Source organism: Callospermophilus lateralis, chromosome 12 (genome assembly GCF_048772815.1).
Source record: "Callospermophilus lateralis isolate mCalLat2 chromosome 12, mCalLat2.hap1, whole genome shotgun sequence".
Classification (NCBI taxonomy): Eukaryota; Metazoa; Chordata; class Mammalia; order Rodentia; family Sciuridae; genus Callospermophilus; species Callospermophilus lateralis.
This window is the reverse complement of record NC_135316.1, coordinates 69473789-69497864: the sequence shown is the minus strand read 5'-3', so window position 1 is coordinate 69497864 and position 24076 is coordinate 69473789. Positions and strand designations below refer to the sequence as shown.

General features: G+C 41.3%; 2 non-coding genes and 1 pseudogene across 2 annotated transcripts; 2 read left to right on the top strand and 1 right to left on the bottom strand.

Annotated features, from left to right (window-relative positions):
• LOC143411424 (large ribosomal subunit protein uL1 pseudogene) overlaps positions 1–24076 on the bottom strand; it is a 49499-nt pseudogene that overhangs the window by 12390 nt on the left and 13033 nt on the right.
• LOC143411899 (U6 spliceosomal RNA) lies at positions 4760–4865 on the top strand. Its single transcript, XR_013092911.1, has one exon. It is a non-coding gene; the product is annotated as a U6 spliceosomal RNA (small nuclear RNA).
• Trnae-uuc (transfer RNA glutamic acid (anticodon UUC)) lies at positions 13026–13097 on the top strand. The gene has a single exon. It is a non-coding gene; the product is annotated as a tRNA-Glu (tRNA).

Genomic DNA, 24076 nt, shown 5'->3' with positions numbered 1-24076 from the left:
CTAGGAGATAGTACGTCATTTTTATAGTAAATTCCTTAATTTTTTTAGTTGTAGTTGAACACAATACCTTTGTTTTTATTTATTTTTATGTGGTGCTGAGGATCGAACCCAGGGCCTCAACGCACTAGCTGAACACTCTACCACTGAACCACAACCCCAGCCTGTAAATTCCTTGTTTTATACAATTATACTCAAATTCATTTCTGTTATTTGCCATGTCCTTTACAATGTAACTACTGATTTTTGAGTGCTTGCTATATATCTCAGGCATCAACTCTGATCTCACATTTACATTGCTCTAGGAGGTCATTCATCTTGGTCTACCAAATATCTAGGGCAATATCTTTTGTTAAGATTATAAAAACTGATATATATATATACACACACACATACATACATACACACACAAATATTGTTAGCCAAGTCTTGCTCTGGCCAATAACTAAACTATTCTGTCTCTATTAAGTGTGTTCATTTTCAGAATATTAATGAGAAAATGGATTAATTTCCTGTGATTTAGAAATCTCTAGATTCAGAGAGATGCAATGGCACTAAAACTACTATAGGTAGTTTCTATAGAGATCCCTGGTGTATAAACACAAGCAATTGAATTATCCTTGCTCTAGGTTCACATGTAAGCTCAAATGAATGTTGGCAGACAGGGTCTCCTATGTTTCCTTTGTTCTGAACTCTTTTCAAGGATGTTCATATAGCAAATATCTTAGGAAAAGAGAGTAAGTGGCTGTTGTGGAGATTAGGGCTGGCATGTTTACTGCCCGTTATAAAAGATCCAGGTTCCCTAAGATCTGGGGTACTCTGCTCTAACTCAGCTCACAGATATCACCTATCCCTCTTCACCATGTTGAGTGCAAATCAGAGCTCAAGGAACCAGTATAAATAATGCTGATATGCTGGCTAGAATAAATCCTTTGTCTCGGACACAGGGATCTTGTATCTTTTAGTATTATATAACTTTTAGTATTATTATAACTATATTATCTTTTAGTATTATTATAACTTGCGGTCATGCAGGTTCACATATGTCTCCTTCCTTATGGCAATGATCTGAAGGACAAATTTGCTTTCAATTTGCTGACATGGTCAATTTCTGAGCTTAGTAAATTGAGGACCAGTTCTTGTAGCATAAATTAATAGACACAATTAAAGTCTTCCTGGAATACATCAACCAGCCCCTGTGTTCTTAAAGAATTGTTGATATGAAACCAGATAGAAAGAATTTCTTTATTAATTAGACTTGTACTGAACACAGTTATGAGACAGAAATCACAAGAATTTTAACAGAGAACTTATAAAGAACTGTTAACCAGGTATTAGGAAAAAGAAAAGACAAAGGGGGACACTCAGATGTCACATAAGTAAGAATGATAGGAAACATTAATCACCCCTAGGCCTGGGATAAAAAATTTTAAAAAAGCATGAAGCTAGGAGTTTTGACACTTAGCAGCTGGGAGCATAGCCCTGTAGGGCTGAGATCCAGACCTCTGGGTTAGGCAAGGTCCTGCTTGGCTGGTGCTGGTTCTTTAGGATCATAAAGGTGAGACTGTGGAACTGGAACTCAGACCTCTCAGGAGGGCATTCTGGCTAGTTAGTGTGGGTCTCTCTGAGCAGGGAGAGTGAGGGGAGGCAGTGATGAGGCTGGTTTTAGAACTGTTGGAATAACTGTAAGCAACTGCTGGTGGTGGAGCCCTCAGTAGACTGTGTACAGATTCTCATCTGCTGCTAGGATGAGATGCTGTGGTCATAAGTCACACCCTCAAAAACAGGAATCCCATAGCTTCCCACTCTTCCTCTAGTGCCTCCTATTAGCATGGACTAGAGTCCCCACCCCAGCATCACTGAAGACATTAATAACCAACAAGGATTTTAAAAAGCCTGTTTGACTAGAGGTTAGGAAGGTAGGAGGAAGAATGATTCATGACCTGGGAAGCAGGTAAGCAGTTCCTGAAAGGTCTCCAGCATTAACTTAATATCTTTCTTGGGTCAGGGAAAGGAATAGCCATGAACGGCTGACTTGGAAATCCTGCATTATTACTTGGCACCACAGGTGATTACCTGGCCTATTTTACAAGGTATCGTGGAAGAGGCAGGAAGAAGCATGCTGTTATAACCCCAGGAAGATATAGACCCAGTGGCAGCTTTATTAGATTGCATGCAATTTTATGGGCTCTCGTAGACTGTGTACAGATTCCTGAGTCTATACCCCACCCTGATAGTGACTGATATATTTTTAAAGGGAAAATATGACAGATGTTTGATTATATCTCTCATGCAATTTGAGGCCCACTGACTTCAGTATATGAGCTGATTTATAGGCTATAAATCCTGTTGCAAATGAGCAGTGGTGTTTATTATTTGTATTTCCTCTGGCCCTTGGCTGAGTTCCAGAGTGGTGATGGGTTTCTGTATTCAAGAAAGGATCTCAGAGGAGAGAAAGAGGACAAAGAACAAATCCCAGAACTTGTCAAATTAACAGAGTAGTGTTACACTCTTAAGATTTTGTCAATAATGGCCCTACTGACCATTCTTTTTGCATCCAGAATTCAGGCCCAGATAAACTGGACAAAAATCTCAACAGAACCCTACTGTGTCTTGTTGTCATTTTAAAATAGCAATAACTGACTTTAACCATGTAAGTATTTGAAGGTTTTATAATGGACAGCTTTTAATTTTAAAAAAACACATTTATTTTAATTGAATGGATCTTGATTATAATGATGATCCTGGGGTATTGCCAATGGCTTGGGCCACATCAGGCTTTCATGATATATCGTCAGATCTAGGGTATTCCAGAAGATAATCTGGATCTAGGTTTCATGATACATTTATTATGTCATTATGGGATTCTGTTGTTTTCGCCTTTATTATACTTACCCAGATTATTTTGTAATTCTGAATGTGAATGTGAAAGGCTTTTTGCATTCTTGCAATTGCCATGGGGATTTTAGATAATAGTTATCATAAGTGATAATTTTATTAAATTAGTACCTGGATAAAATTTATATGTATATTCTATACACACACACACACACACACACACACACACCCCTTAGTATCTGAGGGTATCTTCCATGGATACCCCAATCTGATGCTCAAGTCCCTCATATGAAACAGCAGAGTATTTATATATAAACTATGTACATCCTCTGGTAAAGTTTAATCTCTAAATTACTTATAACACCTAATATATAACAAAATCATTATATATATTATAAAAATTATATATCATACATAATTATGTTATATAACATAATGTATATCATATTAGGTGATATGTTATATTAGAAAATATATTGTAATAGAATATAATGTGTTATTTAGAGAATAATGACAAAAGTGTCTACCTGTTTTGTGCAGATGCAAATTTTCTACATATTTATATTTTCTGTGTATATGTAACATATATTACATGTAATACATATGTGTGTGTATGTATGTGTGTGTGTGTGTGTGTGTGTGTGTGTATATATATATATATATAGAGAGAGAGAGAGAGACTTTGACACTTTTTTGGTGTGTGTTTGTGTTCCTGGGAATTGAACCCAGACTTTGCCATTTTTATAGCAAAAGAAATGAACAGACACTAGGTCACCTGTGACTCTTCTGACTGGTCGGCTGGAATTGCTCTGTTTTGTGGGGGCATCTCTTCGTCATCAGTCATTCAGAACCATTTACCAAACATCTCTCCATATATGTCACTACCCTCGCCAGTCTTGGAATGGGCATTGTCACTGTCATTTATATTAATATCATATGATACAGAATGCCCTTGTAAATAAATACATGGTATGTAAACACTGTAGAAAGAGAAGGGGAACTGGAACATTTGGGGTGTCCTGCCATCTGTAACAGTATGGAGGTGATTTTGAAGTGGCTTTAAATGTAAAGGAGAGGTCTTGCTCAAATAGATAAACAAGGTAGGAGGGTTGTAACCATGAGGGGAAAAATGAAGGAAGGCTTCAGCGTTGCTGGACCTTAAGTGAGGCCCTGCCTGGCGAGTGGAAGCAAGGAATGAGGAGAAGCTAAAAGTGTGTGTCGTCCTGAAGAAGAGCTTTGAATGGGCAAAGAGCTTTGAATACAGGGAGTCTGCTGACCTCTTGGGAATGAAAACCTGAGTATTCATGTGGACAATGGCCAAACCATGCACCAAAATAGAACTGTGACCCACACTGCAGCAACCTGCCCAGGAAACCAAGCCCTTTACCTCTAACCAACATTCTGGGAAGCCAGCGTGCTCAAAGTCCTACTCACAGCAGTCTGAATATTGGCTCTAGTAACAATCCAGGAAGCTAACAGCAATGTCTGTAATAGCCCCAAATGTCCAGCAGTTGATTAATAACTGAGTTTCCCTAAGTTTGCCCCAACTTCCAACTTAGGACCAACCAGAGAAAGCCAAGCATACATCCCAAACCAATGCTGTAGGATGCCCCCTTCTAAGTAGCCCACCTCCAGTTTCCTAGTCCAACAGCTTGTCCATGGGACAAACCTGAAACCTTCCCTGCTTCCTACACTAAGGCATTCTCACTCCTCTGCTACCTTTGAGTCTTTCTCAAATGCAAGTGAAGGCAGCTGACTCCCTCCATAACTAGCTCTGAAAGAATAGTTTTGCTGTCAGGTGTGGTGGCACACACCTCTAATCCCAGTGACTGGAGGGTGAGGAGGGAGGATTGCAAGGTTGAAGCCAGTTGGGGCAATTTAGCCAGAACTTGTCTCAAACTGAGAAAATAAAAAAGGGCTCTGGGTTCTCACATCAGCATCACACACGCTAAAATTGAAACGACACAGAGACGATTAGATGGCTCCTATGCAAGGATGACGTGCAAATTCGTGAAGTGTTTCCTATTTTTATGTTTTCTCTCATCTGTGGAGGCTAGGAAGGAAAAAGGAGATCAATAGAGGAAAGAGACTAAGGGGTGAAAGGTGAGGAGAGGGGAAAAGTACTGGGGAGTGATATTGGCCAAATCACACTGTTATCTTGCATATTATGTGCCATGAGTCAACAAACCCCATCAGTATATCCAACTATAATGCACCAATAAAAAATGTAGGGAGACAACAACAACAATACAAAGTGCTGTGGATGTAGCTCATGATAAAGCACCACTGGGTTCAATTCCTAGTACCCCGGTGGGGAGAGGGGAGTAAAAAAAAGAATAGGCTTTGCTTTCCTATTTGGCTGTTCTTCATAGATCTCCACAGGAATATTACAGCTGCTGGTTCCAATCCATCTGCTGCACAGCTTCACTCTTGCATTTCTGCCTCTGCTTTAACAAGGGCTGTGAATCCCTTGCTTAGCATTTTACCCGGGGAAAGAGTGGGAAAAAAATGGATGAACAGCAATGCAGATGGGTGTCTGCTTTTTGAGGGTCACTAGAAAATGCTGTTCTTTGTTTCTTAAGTACAATGGAAAGAACACAGACTCCAAAAGAACAGGCAATGGGAGAGAACACTATTCTGATGTGGTATGGGAACTTATGATTTTAAAGGATTGCTAAGAAGATATTCAACTCTTTGGGGACCAGTAATCAGTAGTTGACTTGCTCTGTACTTATTAGTACATCCATATCTCCTCTACAATGCTATTATCCAGAGAACGGCTCCAAAGACAGACATTATTGTTCAACAGTTTCCAGTGGTAAGGAATTGTCTATCAGCGTCTTGGAAGTTAATAGCATGTTCTAATGAATGGTTCTCCTCCCAAATCACATTAGCTTAAAGGTTCAGAGTCTTATCTACTTAGCTTGCTTCCTAGTTTGAGAAGTCTTAGTGGTATGAACTTAACAGTAGTATATAGTATGCGGGAAGTCATACTGACTGTAGGAGGAATTCCAATGCATTCTTGAGTTTTCTTTTTACAACTTCATTATGTGCATTGCTTGAAGTCCTGGCCTCCAAATACTTGATCAAAGTTGCCTTTATGTTCTTGGGAAACAATAAGTTTGCTGATAACACAGGTTCTGTGAATAGCAAGTGTCAGTCAATATTACTGTGTAACTGATGAGAAATGCTGGTATTTACTTTTCTTATGCCCTGTCAACACATCAGATATTTGATACTCTGTGGTTTTGGAATACTCTGGTTATGGGATGTACAGATAAAGGAGGAAGAAAGACTCAGTGTGGAATCTTGATCCACAAAACCTAAGCTCCATGAGTTTCCTGCAAAGTTTCCCCAGCCTAAGGCTTCCACATCACCTTCTCTGGGAACCTCCACTCTACCTCCCACCAGCATGTCTCACAGTGACCTCTTCCTGGGGTGTGCTGATGTTACACTTCCATGTATTACGCTCTCTCCATCGCTACACCTACCCAAAAGTTCCTCATTGCCAAAGACCAGCTCAAATCCTACCTCCTTTTTGATATTTCTATGATGACCCTTACCAGAAGTGATCCTTCACCTCTCCATCCTCTCAATGGTTATTGTTGATTCCACTTGCAGATCTTGAAAGCAGTCACCTGTGTAGCCATCTTTGTTCCCTCATTTGTTCAACCAATATTTATTGAATATCAAGTTTCATTCAAGACAGGATAGAGCAGTGAGCAAAACAGCAAACACTGTTTGCACACTGCTAGAAAAGACAGCAGGCAAGATAGATATGTAAGACACATAGTATGTCAAATGTCAGTTTTAAAGAGAAAACAGAAAGCCGGCAAAGGCAGTTTACTGAAATTCTAGCTAGAGTGGATGGGAAACATCTCACTGAGATGATTTCTTAAGGACCTGAGGAAGGTGAGGAAGCAAAGGGTAAAGATGGTCCTTCAGTCTAGAAAGCTCTTTCCTCCCCACACTTGCAAGGAGAGTAGTACAGCTAGAGCAAAGTGCATGTGCAGCAGGGAGGATAGTGAACAGGAGGTGGGGGTTGTCATAGTGCAGACTTGGACTTTTATTCTGAGCAAGATGGGAAACCACTGGAGGGTTTTGATGAGAGAAGACACACTCTGCTTTGTTTTACAAGGTCCCTCTGCTTATGGTGCTGAGAATAGGGGAGATGCTGAGTTAGACTCTTGGTAATCCACATAAGAGATAATGGTGGCTTGGTCATAGCATGGGGAGAACTGATCAAATTCTGGATACATTTTCATGGTAAAGCTAAGAAGGCTTCCTGAGGGACTGGTGCAGTTGTCAAGAAGATTGTAGCTTTGGAAGGACAGAATGTTTAAGGCATCATACATCTTTTGGACCTGGTTTGTTGACTGCATGAATCAATCAATCCAGCAATCAGTGAACATTAGCTAAGTTCTCTCTGAGTACAGACTGGGATAGGGGTGGGAAGAATGAGATTTGTTTTGCTAGGCTGGGTTGATAGAGGATAATATTATTTTTAACTAGTCATAAAGAAGGTAATATTTTTGAAAATGAGTAAATGAATAAAAGGGACAGAGCAGATGACTTCTCTGAGCCAATTAGCATCTAGGAAGTCTTAGATCACAAAATGTGTATTTTCACTGAATTAAGAAAATCCCATAACATCGTTCTCATTCTCTCTAGAAGATGTCATCAGCCTTCAGAATATATGCTGTCATTGTTGCTGAAGGCATTATTAATGACAGTTCCCTATTTTATGCAATATATTCATAGTAGTAGAGACAGATTTATTAAGATATATGAAGATATATTAAGAGTTCAGTTTCCAGAACAAAATGCCTACATTTGAATCCTGCATTGATGACTTTTAAGTGTCAGACTTTGAACAAGTTATATAACCATCCGTGTTTCACCTTTTTCCCCACATTTTTTATTGGTACATTAGAGTTGTACATATTGATGGGATTGATTGCTACATATTTGTACATGCACACAATGTAATTTGGTGGATACTGTGTTTCAACATTTTTATCTGTAAAATGAGAATAATATTTGTACCTATATTACTGGAACACTGTGAGAATTAAATTATTATATTAAAATATTCAGAATTTTCTGGCACAGTGAACCCTGTATGTGAGAGCTATTATTTTTATGTCAAGCACTGTCAGACATATACTGGGTGAATATAATATGGATGCCATGATGAATACTGAACTTGACACAATCCCTACCCATGGATTCATTGATGATAATTGAGATTGATTTTCTCACAGGGAAAAAAGAAAATGAGTTTAGAAAACTTATTTGACTTAGAAGTACTGGTGGGAAGTCCTGAAAGGAAACAAATAGTTTTAACCTCTCATAAATTGATTTCTTCCAAATTAATTTCTTCCTAGCATCTAGGGACAAAACAAATTAACTGAAGATCTTGGAGCACCATGATTCTAATACTTGAGCAAATTGGGAAAAGAAACTACCCCAGTGGGCAAATTTCAAGATGCCAATGCAAAGACTCACCATTCCTGAATGTGGTTGCAGAAAAAAAAAAAAAAAAAAAAACAAGAAAAAAAAACAAGAAAAGCACATCTATACCAGGCCTGAGCCCTGGTGGGAACAAATCAATGGGGATGTGTACCCTCATGGTCTGGCAATGTCTTGTGCTATCAGACTGGTGAAGAGAAGGTATGGGACAAAGTGTGTGTGAGGGACATTAGGAGACAGAGTTGTGGTTTCTTGTTTTATGTTGTATTACTCAAATCTTAAAATCACGGCCCTCTGAGACTCTCAGTTAGTTGCTCTGTCTTATAGGTGCTAGGTAGAAACCAAGACTATTCCTCTGAGATTGATTAATGACTAAGTAAATGAGCCTGGGGCAGTGGCCCACGCCTGTGATCCCCGCAAATTGGGAGCCCAAGGCAGGAGGATCACAGGTTCAAAGCCAACCTCAGCAACTTAGCCGACCTTAAGCAATTTAGTGAGATCCTGTCTCAAAATAAAAAGCAATGGGGATGTAGCTCAGTGGTTAAGTGCCCCTGGGTTCAATCCTTGGTTTAAAAAAAAGAAGGGAATGAATCAAATGATCAATTACTCAAACACTTTCTTGCCCATATGTCAAGAAAGATATTTACCTAGCTGAGGAATAGTTTCCTCTTGTTATGTGCTGATTTGAGGAAAAAAAAATTGAACTTTATAGGAAAGTCTTCAAAGAAATGAAGTCATTTTGACATTGATTTATTAAGTAGTTAGGTGTGTTAAAGCACTGTACTATACATAAGCTGGGGGTATAACAGACTGAGATTGGGACTCTATGATCAAGGAGCATACAGTCTTCCACATGGAGGAAGCAGGGAAATAGGTCCAGCCTGATGCACAGCGAGGATGCACAGAATGAGGTCCTGACCCAATGTGAGGGGTTCAAGGATGTTTGCCCTCAGTCGCAGGACAAATAGGAGCTGATAGGTTTGGGATAGAGGTGAGGAGCAGAGTTACATGATCTAAACAAGTTCCTGAGGAAGCTCTATCATCCCAGGGACTTCTTGAGATCAGACCCAATTTTAGAAACTGATCCTAGGGTTAGGCCATGAAGATTAACTCACCCTGCCTGATCAGCAGAGCAGGTGCTGCTACTTAAAAGAGTTTTGAGGTTAACTTGGTGCCATAGACTGAGCCTCTGTGCTGAGCAGAGCTCTCCTGGGGAGAGTGGCATTTTAATGGGTCCTTATTTTGGAGGTCCTGACAAATGATGACTCTTGGGCTCACTGCAGTGCAAACCACCCTTAATCCTAAACAACTGGCAAACACAGGCCTCAGTCACACCCACATGACTCTGGCTAATGTAGATGTCTGGCAAGTACAATATGTTTGAGGCTCCCCCCCACCACCAGTATCGAATGGTGGAAAAAATGGGAGAGCTGCCCAGAGAGAATCAGCCTTAGATGCATGGGAACAGGAATAACTGTTCCTTGTGTCAACACAAGAAGGCTGTGTGTGTGTGTGTGTGTGTGTGTGTGTGTGTGTGTGTCTAAAGAAATGCAGCTCACTTACTGGTCTGGCTAAGCTTCAAAAATTCGCCGTTTTTTTCTCCCCTCCTCCCAGGAACATTTTGTTCATGCTGCTGGTGAAAAGGTGGCAGCTTTCACATAGAAGTACAACAGGAAGTATTTAAGTTAGATAAAAGGAAGGACTATTTGGCGAGAATGATTGAGTGCAGGACTAGGTTCCCAGGGGGATTATGGAATCTAATTTTTATTCATAGGCCTTCCTATTAAATAACTAATAAGGGTGGCAAGGCATAAACTCCCATTACCAGTTTTTAAAGGCTTGTGATTTAGAATTCAGAAGAAACAGAATGCCTTGTGACTGGAAGGAAGTGAGGTGGCTTCGTGAGGCTGAGCTAGCCTTGGCACTGGGGTCAGATGAGGGGAAAAGAACCAGGCAGAGCAAAGGACAGGTGAGGCACAACAGGTAGACAAGCTGAAATGTGGCATTTCTGAAGAGGGGCACCAGAGGATAATGTCAGCAAGCTGTGCTAAGGCTGGGAAGGTCTGGCCAGGGGATTTAGATTCTACACAGCAGACAGCCAGAAGCCATATTTTTCAGGCTTTTGAGCAAGGAAGGGGAATAATGGAAACCAATCAGAGATCTGAGGGTTTGGGGATAATGGGCTTTTAGAGATTGAAGTCTTTGTAGTTCTGTATTTCTGGAAATCTAGTGGTATCAGAATCATTTATGGGAAGGGACTTGTTAAGATTCAGATACCCAAGCCTCCCTTCTGAAGGTCTTCCGGTAGCAGGGTTGGGAATCTGAATTAACAAACTCACTAGTGATGTTGGTACCTCTAGTCTGAGATCAAACACGGCTGGTTCACTGTGAGATACTGACCAAGGTCCCACGCAGGGAAGCCCACATGATGAGCCCTGCGTGGGCCCCTTGAGTAGGTTGAGAAGAGCCTAAAATAAGTGCTCAGAGAGCAGGAAGGTGACTCTGGATAGCAGCAGTTGAGTAGGAACTTCTGTCCTTTCTTTCTCCTCCCCTCCCTACACTTCAATCTTGGAGAGCCCTGGGGCCTTCAAGGGAGGAAGGCCAAAGTAATAAGTGGATCATATCTTGTGTGATAAAAATTTAACTGACACACCACTATTTTTTATCAATCTTTCCAGCTTGCCAAGTAAAGAAGCCCTGGCCTCCTGTCATTTGCCAATTTCCATGGTGTAAATACTCTCAGCTCAGGCCATCAGGTCAATGTCACTGAACAGAGTTAGGAAGCTCACAGTTGGCTCCTGTGAGCCAATGTAACCCAGACCCAGCAAACCATTGCTTCTAACCTGAAATCTTGCATAAGCTGGGGATAGGGTCGGGTGGGAGAAGAACTATTTTGAATGAAGACTGAGTTATTGAACAGCATATTATATTTTTTAAATTTTTTTTACACTTTTAGGTGGGCACAATATCTTTATTTATTTTTAAAAATTTTAATGTGGTGCTGAGGATTAAACCCAGTGCCTCATGCATGCTAGGCAAGTGCTCTACCACTGAGCCACAACCCCAGGCCAAAGATAGCATCACAACAGCATACTATCTTTGACTGTATTATATTACTTCAAGTGATCATAAGGCTTTCTATTACTGTATTCATTAAGTGTTTAAAAGAAAAATGGAACATATTTCAGCTTAGGGATATTGAGACAAAAGTTAATCTTGCATTTTGGTCATAGCCTATGAATGGTGCTCTCCTAATGTACAGGAAACACTGAAAAATTTTATCTTTAAAACTGGGAAGATACTTTAGTAAAAATTATCATCATATGGAAATACAAAACAGAAAAGTTTCAGTACAGTGAATCTCTGGGCATCCGAAAGAAAAGTATGGATGCTAGGTATTCTGTACTTGAAATTAGTTTTGGAGTGGATTCTTGGGTGTTCCAAAGTAGATGTCCACCAAAAAAAAAAAAAAAAAAAAAAAAAGGAACTATCTCATTGATTAAAAGACAAACAATGAAAATGTTCAAAGACAGAACAGGAAAAGCCACCTGTGGTTAAGACCCACCTCTTTTGGAGGTGTCTCATATGCATAGTAGGTTTGCAGTCAATGCTTCTAGTTTTTCTTCACAGCTACCTTAACTTTAAATTATGTTGGACTGTGTTCCTTCCTGGCCGGGGAGCTTGTTGGGTGGAAATGAGTGCAAAGCAGAAGTTTCTTCTTCTGGCCTGTCCCAAGCCTTCCCTCTTCATGAGAAGTGTCACAGTTGAAACCATACAGAGCTCAGGGACCTCTCAGCCCCCGAAGCAGGTGGGGAGCAAGCGTGATCTTAGCTTTTACATGGGCTCCAAAAAGTCCGCTGCTAATAAAAACAACTGTGTGTAGCTCAAGCCACAAGGACGCCAGAGGCATACTCTCCCACACTGGCCATTCCGAATAAATGACTCTCTGTACTGCCCTAATCCAAACATAAAGTTATGCTAAAGTATAAACTGCTCCCCATGAAATGCTGCTTCAAATCGAGCAGGGGTTTGGAAACCACAAGGCATTTCCACCCATCCTGAAGGCTCGCAGTAAGACCGCCACAGCCTGCTCTCAGTGACACAGATCTCGCCTTCAGCCACTGAGTCAACAGGACCTGGAATGTTCCAGGCTTCCAGGCAGTCCTCATTCCTGTTTCTGTTTCTTCAAGGGAAAAGATCAACTTTCTGGGGACAGGATGGTGCCTGTGGCCAGCCTGGACCAGAGAAAGAGGAGAGGCCCAGACACAGGGTCAGGGCCCTGGAGGCTGGAGGCTTGGAGCGCTCTGGGGGCCCAGCCGGTCAGGGTGGACCCGGGGCGGCGGTTTCACGACCCCCACGGTGCTCGCGTCTTCAAGAGCCTCTAACCTTGGAACACAGCTCAGTGCGTGTTCTGTACGAGTTCTAGAGAGGAATTACGAACCACGGCTCATCCAACCCAATGTCCACGTCGCTGACGACATGGTATCTAGGACCAGGAGACAGAATGAGATGACAAAAGGCGCGAGGGTACACAGATAAAAAAGATTCGAAGGATCCTTAGGAAGGAACTTGAGTGTGGGCCAGAGAGGGTTAAAAAGCTGCAGAGCGCGCGCAGGCGCAGAGGGCATTTACAAGAGGGCGGGGCGGAGCAGGGCGGGGCTGCCGGAAGCCCAGTGAAGAGACTCAATTTGCCTGAGCTCAGGAGCACTCTCGTCGTCTCCCACATGGTCTAGCGGTTAGGATTCCTGGTTTTCACCCAGGCGGCCCGGGTTCGACTCCCGGTGTGGGAACGCCAACCTTTTAAAAAGTAAAAGCTAATTTATACGTACTGTAATTACGAAGAATGTGTTTTTAGTAAAAGCTATAGCCCCTACTGGGCAGAATGGGGCTTAAGAGGGTCAGGTCAAAACCACCAGAACTGGGCTCATAAGCCGGTGGCAGCTGAAAGCAAAGAGCTCACTAAAGCAAAGTTCACTTTTGAAATAAGGGATTGGAGCCAAGGTGCAGGAAATCAGGCAGGTTGCGTTGTAAAATGTATATTCCTGCCATAATTTCTCCTTGCACTGTGAATATGAAGTAAACGACTCTTTCTTTGAAAGAAAAAGAAAATATGCAATTTTAGAACTTATAGGGCTCCTAAGTTGCCTAAGCCATTCCTTTGTGGGAGGCAATATATCCAGAAAAGATATTAAGGGCAATGCAATTCAGTGTGCAATTGGGCCTGGGATTCAGACAACTCACTGAGCCAGTTGTATAGGATAGAAAAAAGCGGAAAAAGAAAATTAGGTTATTAGAAATATTGAGGAGCCAGATGATGGCAAAAAATACCACTTTCTTTTCACTACCTAACATATTTGACACTTTCTGGTTTTGGTTTTTTTTGTTGTTGTTTTTTGTTTTTTGAATCTTTCAACATTCATGATACGCTCAACTACAATTAGAAATCTTAGTATTACCATGTGACAAGACAGTTTCCAAGCATTACCTAAATAAGTGCATCCTCTGCTGCGGTAGTTCATCTTGCCTTTCCAAACCTCTGCCAACAGGAAAAACTCCAAGGCATTTAGAGGCCACGTTTCTCTTCCACTCATGTTGAATTCTCTGAAGCTTCCCTGATTTGTTCCCAGGATGCCATTAACACAGAGAAATGACTGTGAAAATGCCAGGCAATGTGTTCTCTTTTTAAACTCCTTTGGGAGTTTAAGGAACACAAAACAAATGTCATCTTTCATGAGAAAAATAGTAGGTAAAATATATGCTAACTTAAAATTCCTATTAAAGAGCTTAGAGGAGAAACTGATCAGTCAGCAGATAAATTTGCATTTATTGAAAGAAGCAGAACTGATTAGAAAATAAAAATCCTATTAATCATAATAGGTAATATTTATTGAGCACTTATTATGAACAAGGTTAAGTACTTTACACACTTTCTCAATTTGGTCTTTATTTTATTGTTAGATAATATTATTATCCCTGAATCAGGCAGGGGTCCTGTAGGTGACTGATGGTACATGCTTAAAACACAATGCTTTAATAAAGGGGCTAAATATTTAGGATTTTTTTTTTTTTTTTTAGGGTTTAGGGGTTAGGAAAACAACAAAAAATAATGCAGTCCTTGGGGGGCTTCTGGCTATAAAGAGGCAAGGGCAGCCAGGGCAGCCAAGGGCAAGAGCTACCTGTCTTTTTGTTTTAAAATTTGCTTTCAGATAGCAGGTGAGTTCCATTTATATGAAAGCTGTCAGATCTCCTCATCTTATTAATCATCCATTTTCATAAAATGCTTTTTTTTTTTTTTTTTTTTGTCTCACAGATTTGACAAATGCTCTCTCTAGGTCTGTGGTATTTCAGGGACTCAGAGCATAGTTAATACATCTAAGAACAAGTTCTTAACTTTTCATACTGGGTGATTCCCCAGTACCCTGTGGTCTTTTAGGTGTTTGCAACAGTGTTTAACTTTGCAGGGAAATGGTTACTTAAGTTATAGTTAGCATTTGTATGGCTTTTTGCCATAATTTTCTTTAAACATCCTCAAAACCAGTCTTTAAATTAAGACTATTTGAACTGAAAGGACTCTGTGGTTAGGGCCACAGAGGTCTAGTCTGGGATTTTCTTGCTCCAATTCTCTAGTATTGGACTTTAGATCGTGTATTAGTCTGTTTTTATTGTTGTTACTAGAATGAAATAAAGAAAATAGGTTTATTTAACTCACAGTTTTGGAGGCTGAAAGTCCCAGATGGGGCAGCCACATCTGGGAGGTGAGGCCCTAATGGACTCCTTGTTGGCAGAGTCCAAAGGCAACGCAAGGCATGGCGTGGGGATAGGGAGGACAGAGATGTCTCTCTGGTTTCCCTCTTCTTCTAAAGCCACCAGTCTTCAGACCTAGGGTCTCCACTCTGATGACTTTACCTAACCCTCATCACCCCCAGAAGGCCCTACCTCTAAACACCGTGGTGGGATTAAATTTCTACCCTCTCAATACCTCACAATGGGGATCAAATTTCAGTCCAGGAACCTTGGGGGAATACACTCAAATAACTATATCTAAAGCATAGCAGAATGTATTCACAAAATGGAATTCCTGGGCTAGTCAATCGCCACTCCCTCCAAGTCTTGGCTTCCGGAAGGATGCCCCGAGTGTAGAGAAAGTAAATGATAGAAAAGCAAGATAAATGCTTTTGGTCAGTGTTCACAGAGTAGCTATATGAACATAGTAATCTTTCTGTTGAAGATTTTAAAAAATTCATCATACAAACATTTCTAGAGAGCAATGAACTGAATTTATTTGGGGTTTTTGAATTAACCATATTTCTCAATACATTTCTGGTTTTGCCTATGTTATAAACTCTGAGGGATTCTGCAGGAAGATTGCTTTATGTCCCTCAAAAGTGGACTTACATCACATAGGTCTGGATGTATATTCCCTTAGAGTATGTCTGATTCTGCATGAAAATATCCTAAATAACATCAAAGATTCATATTCACACAAAAAAGGAAGGCAGGTCTGAATTTTTGCTCACCCACACTGTAAATCTAACTTGGAAAAACACTGAATACCTGGAAAATCACTGGAACAAATAATCAAAAAATCAATTTGCAAACACCTAGAAGACCACAGGATACAGGGTAATCATCCCACATTATTTTGTGAAAAACAAAAGCTTATCAGATGAATCTAATTTCCTTTTGTCGCAGAATGACAGGCATGGTGGGAGGGGGTGGTCAAGATAATCTATCCTGATTTAAGAAAGCCTGGCAACTTGAATCTTGTATTCTCATTAAGAAATGTAGGTAAGACCATTCCCGTTTGTCAGGGACACATTCAAACTGCAGTGGGGGCTCAGGTCCTTGAAAGTGGCCATCTTAAATTTGTACAGAAGTGACCTCTTCCTCCTTTCCCAAGTTTCCTCTGCCCCAGTCCTTATTTTCTAAAGTGTCATCAAGGTTCTTTTGGTACAAATTATTTTATTTCTGTTCCTCAGTTTCTTCAGCTTTAAAATGGGTCAAATAATAGAACCTGGGGGCCAGGGCTGTGGCTCAGTGGTAGAGTGCTTGCCTAGCATCCGTGAGGCACTGGGTTTGATCCCTGGCACCACATAAAAATAAAATACAAATAAAATAAAGGTACTGTGTTCATCTACAACTAAAATAATAATAATAAATAATAATAATAAAATGATAATAATAGAATAAAAATAATAATAAATAAAATAATAATAATAATAGAATCTGTCTTATAGGGTTGTGAAGATTGAGACAATGCATATAAAGTGCTCGGTCCAGTTTAAGGTCAAGGAATGCTGGTTGCTGCCACCACCATCCTCTTCCTCCTCCACCTCTTTTTTTTTTTTTTCCTTTATTTTGTTTGTTTATTTTTATGTGGTGCTGAGGATCGAACCCAGTACCTCACATGCATGAGGCAAGCCACTGAGCCACAACCCTAGCCCGCCACTGATTTTTTTTTTATTTATACATGATAGCAGAATGCATTACAATTCTTATTACATATATAGAGCACAATTCTTCATGTCTCTGGTTGTGTACATAGTTTATTCGCACCAATTCATGTCTTCATACCTGTACTTTGGATAATAATGATCATCACATTCCACCATCATTAATTACCCCATGCCTCCTCCCTTCTCCTCCAATCCCTCTGCCCAATCTAGAGTTTGTCTATTCCTCCCATGCTCTCCCTCCCTATTCCACTATGAATCAGCCTCTTTATATCAAATTCTATAGTCACCTCATCAAATCATATAGCATTATTTTTTTTGGTACTGGGGATTGAACTCAGAGGCACTTAACCCCTGAACCACATCCTTACCCCTTTTTGGTATTTTATTTAGAGACAGGGTCTTACTGAGTTGCCTAGGCCCTTGCTAAGTTGCTGAGGCTGGTTTTGAACTCATGATCCCGTCTCAGCTTCCTGAGCCCGCTTGTATTACAAGCGTTAGCATTACATCTTATTGGTACCTCTTCAGTGGCACTGACATATCTGTTTCCTCTGAATCAGCTGTGCTGTATTGTTCCCTGGGCTTTCCCAATAGAAACCTCACTGGCTTCTCCTGACCCCATCTCACCCATCTTTTCTAGCTCACATTCCACTGCCTGTTACAGCACAGAGCTGAGCATGCTGCTCCCTGCTGTAAACCTTCAGGCTTTTGACTTGCTGAGTGCTCCCAAGGTCCCTTTGCAGCTTAATTCCTGCCTCTTTCCCTCACGCACGTTAAGTTCTGGTTAATTTCACACTGCTTCTTATATCTGGCCTTTGCTCAGTTTTTCCTCTACCCAAAATCCTTTCTCTAAATATCTGCATCTTATCTGTCCTTTAAGACACGATTCAAATGCCACGTCCTTCACGCAGTTTCCCTCACTTCTGATGGTGATCTCTTTTGATTTACCGTAGCATTTCAGGGAATCTCTTCTGATACTTATTGCTTTCTAAGGTTAGGTCTTCTAAGTCATTTCTCCCCTAAAGTTCCCCCTGGCCTGGATGGTGAGTGAGATGCTCAGGTCTGCACGTTCCCTCTCCTGGCATTTGCCACACTTACCACAGCCCAGTGAGATGGTACATTCCAAGGTCAGTGCCCTGCACACAGGAGATTTAATAAACATGTGTTGAGGGAGTGTGTAAGCAGGACAAGGACTTCAGTTCAAACCTGAGAGAGAATCATCGGTTTATATAACCGAACTGTGGGAAGTGGTGTGGCAGGTCTCGGGGACAAACAGAACCAGTGTCTCCTTCCACCTGGGGGTCCGATTTATCCTCAGTTTTTATAGTCTAACTGCTTCTGTGCTGCAAGGATTTGGCCACTGGTGGCTTGGGACTCATTCCTTGTGGCTTCCCCACCTGAAAGAAGATCTTCCTCTTAGCTTTCTGTTGGGAGGTGCTAGAAAGGAATGAGTCCTTGCCGGGCCCTGGGCCCTCCCTACAATTGATGCCTACTGGGTGTTATGATTGGCAACTCCTTTAGAGAAGAAAGAGGAGCTGGAGTTAAAAGAAAGCCAGAACAATTAAATAGTGGTGATTTCCTATGCATAGTAGTGATTTGATATATTTACAATGTGGCACTAAAAATCTCTAATTGTAAATGACTGAATTATATGGTATATGAATTGCAACTCAATAAAATTAATTTGAAAAATGAAGCCAGAGGTAAAATCATACTGGCAAATATGCATTTTTAGATTCTTTAGGTTTGGGCTATTGGTTTATTTAGCAAACATTAATAGGGTATCTGTTATATCCTGGCATTGATCTAAATTCACATTATAGTGGGGAAACTGCACACCCCAAAACACATAAATAGAGTATGAAGTTTAAATTTCTTTATAAATGTGATAGGAAACCTCTGGAGATTTAAGTGCGGGGAGGGTTCCAGCCCCAATTCCAGCCCTGAACTCCTTGCTCTTTAGAGTTCCTGGCTGGTCCTCTGCTGTGGGCAACACAAACCACACTTTTGAAGGAAGAAGAGACTGTTTTAGCAGGTCTCTTGAGAAGGATTCCATAACCTCATTTTCAGAATTTGGCAACTGGGTAGTAAAAGAAAGCCTTCCTTGTGGACTAACCTAGATCACATTACACTCTGCTCTCAGCCCGTTTGCCCAGAGTTAGTCAAACTGCAAAGTTTGAGGGCACAGTCCCCAAATTGTCTTCACTTCTGACACCAACCACAATTGTAAGAGGTTTCTCAAAACCACCCTCAGGGTTAATGATGTGCTTGAGGAACTCACAGAATTCCCTGAGAGCTGTAGAACTCATAGTTATGGTTTATTACAGGAAAAGATACATACTGAAATCAGTCAAAGGGAGCACTTAGGGCAGAGGCCGAGAAGGTTTCAAATGCAAAATTTCTGTTCTCTCTCCTTCTGGAGTCACAGCATGCAACCCTCCTGGTATTGATGAGTGACAATATGCACAAAGTGTTGCCAATCAGGAAAGCTCACCTGAACTTTGCTGTCCAGAGTTTTTATTGGTGCTTCATTATGTAGGCATAATTAATAATTCAAGTGATTGAACTCAACCTCCAAGTTGACTGATTCCATGGGGTCCAAACCCCCCCTAAATTATATGTTGGTCTCTCTAGCCTGGCTGCCTCTTACCCTAAGACCATTGAGTGTGGCCAGCTACATCTTTTTTTGTTTTTTCTTCTCTCTCCATATTTTTTAATTGGTGTATAATAGTTGCACCTAATGATGGGATTCTGTTGTTACCCAATCGTACATGCACACAGTATAACAACATCATTTTGGCCACCCCATCTTCTGTTATCATCAGCCCTGACCTAAAGAAAGATGCATATCTCCTTCCAGAAAGCACACAGATGACTTCCCTAAAAAACAAACAAACAAACAAAAAACCCAAATTCTCTGAGCAAAGCCAAAGTCTTTACTTCCAGTCATCATTTCTTCTCCATGGAGATGGAGGAAAGAGGGTCAGTTATGGCCACAAGCTGTTAACCAATAGGTGGGTAAGTGTTCAGGGCAGTAGCTCAAGGGTCATTTCAAACATCCTGGCATTCGCCTCTTTTTTCCAGACATCCTAAGGGGAAGTACCCTCACCAAATACATGAATAGATTAATTAATTAATTAATCCTAATGGGAATAGTGGATCTTTGGGGTGTGTCTGTGTCTGATGCTGGGGATTTGGGGTTTTTTATTTCATCTGAACCGTGGATTAGTTGGAGGGATGGCACCTGCAATAGGATTTCCACTAGATGGTTCAACAGCAAAGTAGCCAAACTGGAATGTTGGTGTGTGCAGCACCTGGGAGCGCATCAGGGTTTTGTCTGGATCTGGCAGCAGTTGACAACAGACCTGGGGAACTCATCTTTTCATCAAGGATCCCCCTCAATAGATTTTACCTACATTGGCTAGTCTCCTGCAACCAGTCCAGTTCCGTCACCTTCTACCCTGACGCTCATTGTGCTTAAGTTTCTACGCTGACTCTCACTGTGCACAAGCTCAGCAAGTCTCTTTGGCAAAGACAGTGAGCCCAGCATTCATTTCTTGCTTCTGGATACCTCTGCGGCAAGTGCTATTTTCCATTTTAAGTTTTAATAAAGGGAGCTTGGAGTGTAGAGCAAAGCAGGAGATTTTGTAAGCATCAAATGTGTTCACTAAGTCCAGAACCTGACAGTTATCAGGAGTAATTTTCCATCACCCATGCTCGTTAATGTCCTGACTGGGGTTAATGCATTCAAGGGAGGTGGAGAGAGTGACGTGCTAAGGGAGGTGAAGGAGGAATAATCAGAATTTGGCAACAGCACGGTGGTGGGGCGTGAAGGGAAGGGTTGATTTGTCGACAACCCCAAGATGATAAGCATCCCCAGAGAGCAGAGAAGTGGGGCAGAGAGAATGAGATTGGTCTCCACTGACAAATCTGAGGCACTGGCTGGGATATCTAAATGGAGCAACTAAGAGGACAGGAAATACAGGCTGGAACACCTGTGAAAGCAGACACCTACAGGGGTGGTCACGATTTCCAGGCAAATAGAAGGCTCAGGGGTTTTCTAACTGAGCAGTGGGTGGTGGAGAGGGACACCTGGCAGGTGTTGAAAGGTTCCGTCTGCATCTGGTCTGCAGGGACAGAGGCAACTTTTTGTATCATGACCTCTAGACCTGCAGTGGCAGACATCTTGGAGTACTGTAGGGCTCAAAAGGCCCCCATTCCTGTCACACTTATGGTAGATTTGATCTTTATTACGATTGTTTTTAGGTGGATGGCAGAAAGTGTCATGATGAAGATGTGACCTTTTTTAATTTGTGCAAAAGTGCCCTATGAGCCAATAGGGGCTCTAGGCTGCTTGTTCAGCTATTTTGTTTTTATACGTCTTGGTCAATAAAGCCTGCAAATTTTACAGTCCCTTTTGATCTTACAATTTTCTGTGAGGAATCTGTCAAAGATTCTGACTCACTAAAGACTCAGTGATAATTTTGTAAAGTGAGTGTTTGATATTGGCATATCGATTCTTGCACCCTCTTGGTGAATGATAAATTCTTGTGTAATAGGTTTTTGTTTACTCTTTTGGGAAGATGAACTGATACAAGTTTCATGGAAAACTATTTAGCATATAATACATAACAAGAGCCATAAATGTGCTTCTTGATTCTAGAATCTATATCTTTTTTTTTTTTTTTTCTCCCACCAATACTGGGGATTGAACCCAGGCGCACTCTTACCACCAAACTATATTCACAGATATTTTTTAATTTTGAGACAGGGTCTGTTAATTTTCTGAGGCTGGCCTCAAACTTACAAGCCTCCAGCCTTAGCCTCCTGAGTTGCAGGGATTACAGATGTGTGCCACCACACCCAGCTAGAATCTATATCTTTGATACATCAAGCATCAAAGCAGGACAAAGATAGATTTATGTACACAGATGTTTTCTATACAACATCATTTTAGTTAAAAAATGCTCAAAATGATTAAAAGAAACTGCAATAGGAGGATGAATAAACTTTACTTCTGTATGATAGAATGTTTTATAGCTAGTATTATTTATAGGCACTATTATTTAATGACATGGAGAAAGCAGAATCCCAACTATATGTATATTTGAGTCCAACTTTGTATTACCTATTGATATGCTTATATAAGTAGTGCCCATATACATAAAAGCAGGGAAGAAATAGATCAAAACATCAACAATGGCTATTTACAGAAGGTTGAAAACAAGTAATATAATTTCTCCTTCTTATACTTAATTTAATTTTCCAGCTTTTGAGAATAAGTATGTAATTATGATCATAATCGTGTTTTAGTTCGAGTATCTGGGAACAATTTTTTCAATTGAATATCTGAGAGGCAAATTGCTCAATTGATCCAACTGTTCAACAAGAACAATCGAGTCTCGGGATGGGGAAGAGCTCTTGGGCTGCTAGCCCAGCCATCCCTTTAGAAAGTGAATTTATCAGAGAAAATACCAGAATAGGGAGAATGCTGGTCCAAGGGGCTTCTATTTAAACCCTAAACACACCAGAGCTCTCTCTGGGAAGATTTCAGTTTCCCAGGTCTAGGAAGGTGGGGAGTTGCCGGGCCGTGGAAGGTGGGTGCAGGCATATATACCTGCACCCCCAGGGGCTCCCAGTGAATGAGGAAGTCTGTCTCTATGGTGTTTAAGTTCTGGAAGCCACCATCAAGGCAAGGAAGAAGGGACAAAACTAGGTGCTTCGTTTGTAGACACTTTGGTTTGTAATCTACTTTCAGTGTCTGTCTTCTGAATACATATTCATTTGAACTTTTTAAAAGCTCTCACAGTTAAAAGAGTTTGAAAATTACTGCTTGAGAAAAGAAAAGGGGACTGGAAGAGGAGGACCGTCAGAGAAGGCAAGAATATCAGCATGCCAGCCGGGCACAGTGGTGCCCACCTGTAATCCCGCAGCTCGGGAGGCTGAGGCAGGAGGATTGTGGGTTCAAAGTCAGCCTCAGCAACAATGAGGCACTAAGCAACTCAGTGAGACTCTGTCTCTAAATAAAACATCAAGAAGGGCTGAGATTGTGGCTCAGCCGTAGAGCACTCGCCTAGCACAAGCGGGAGCCAGGTTCGATCCTCAGCACAACATAAAAGTAAAGGCATTGTGTTGTGTCCATCTACACCTAAAAAATAAATATTTTTTTTAAAAAAGGGTTGGGGATGTGGCTCAGTGGTTAAGTAAACCTGGGTTCAATCCCCAGTACTACCCTCCTCAAAAAAAAAAAAAAAAAAAAAGAATATCAGCATGTCTTCTGTGAAGCAGCCATATAATTACTTATTTAATCATTCTCATATTGACCTCATCTGGTAGGCATTTTGTTTTCTATTTTCAAAAATAATTTATGATTTCTTTTTTAAGTGAAGGAACTGGGATTTGAAGAAAATACACAACTTCTCCTAAGGTGTCACATGTCGACAGTCATCCCAAGTTGGGTAGGTGCCAAAGCAGAAGCTGCTCCCAGGGCAACCTGATCCCCCCCAGCACCCTCCCCAAATTCATGTCTTTATGAAATCAGTCGTTGTTTGCTCATAATTACAGATGATGATAATGGTGACACGTTGGCAATATCTGGGGCCTGCTAAGGTCCCAGCAGGCTCCCAGTTACAGCAGTCACTGTGACTTAGGCTCAGAGCCAGGTTTATTCTAAATCCTTAGCAAAGCCCCATGCTGTAACCTGGGACCTATTTCTTGTTGTCAGTGCCAGGAGAACTCTTTGTTTTAGATCCTAGTGCTGGAGGATGGTTTGGGTGTTTCATTTTTGACCAGCACAGAGGTAACTTCGTAGAATTGCTAGGCAATGGAGCCAGCTCTCTATGTTCAGGGAATTTTCCACAGTGTCCTTGCCAGAAAAGGAGCGTGAGCTCATGTTACAAGGCCGCGAGAAAAGGATTTGCGAAGGGCTCCTCCATTCAGAGCCGTGTGCTGGGCAACCGCTTACAAAGAGGGACTGGCTTTTGTGCTCCAAAAGAGACGAGTGGGGGTAGCCGAGGATCTCAGATCAGACCTGCTGGCTTTTAAAGCATTTCAACTTGGCATTGGCCGGGCATCTTGCTGGAGAAGGATGGGTTTAGTTGGAGTGTCCAGGGTGGGCCGAATCAGGGGAGGAACAGTGACGCACCTCAGTGCCACACATTCTGTTTGGTATTGAGCTCGGTTTACTGGCCAGTGGCTTATGGCCCATACAGAAGCTGGAGAATGAGTTCAAGACATGAACTTCAAAAAAGAATCTTGTATTGGCAGCACAATTGATCTCTCAGAACATCCCCAAGGCTTGTTGAATTTGATTCCCC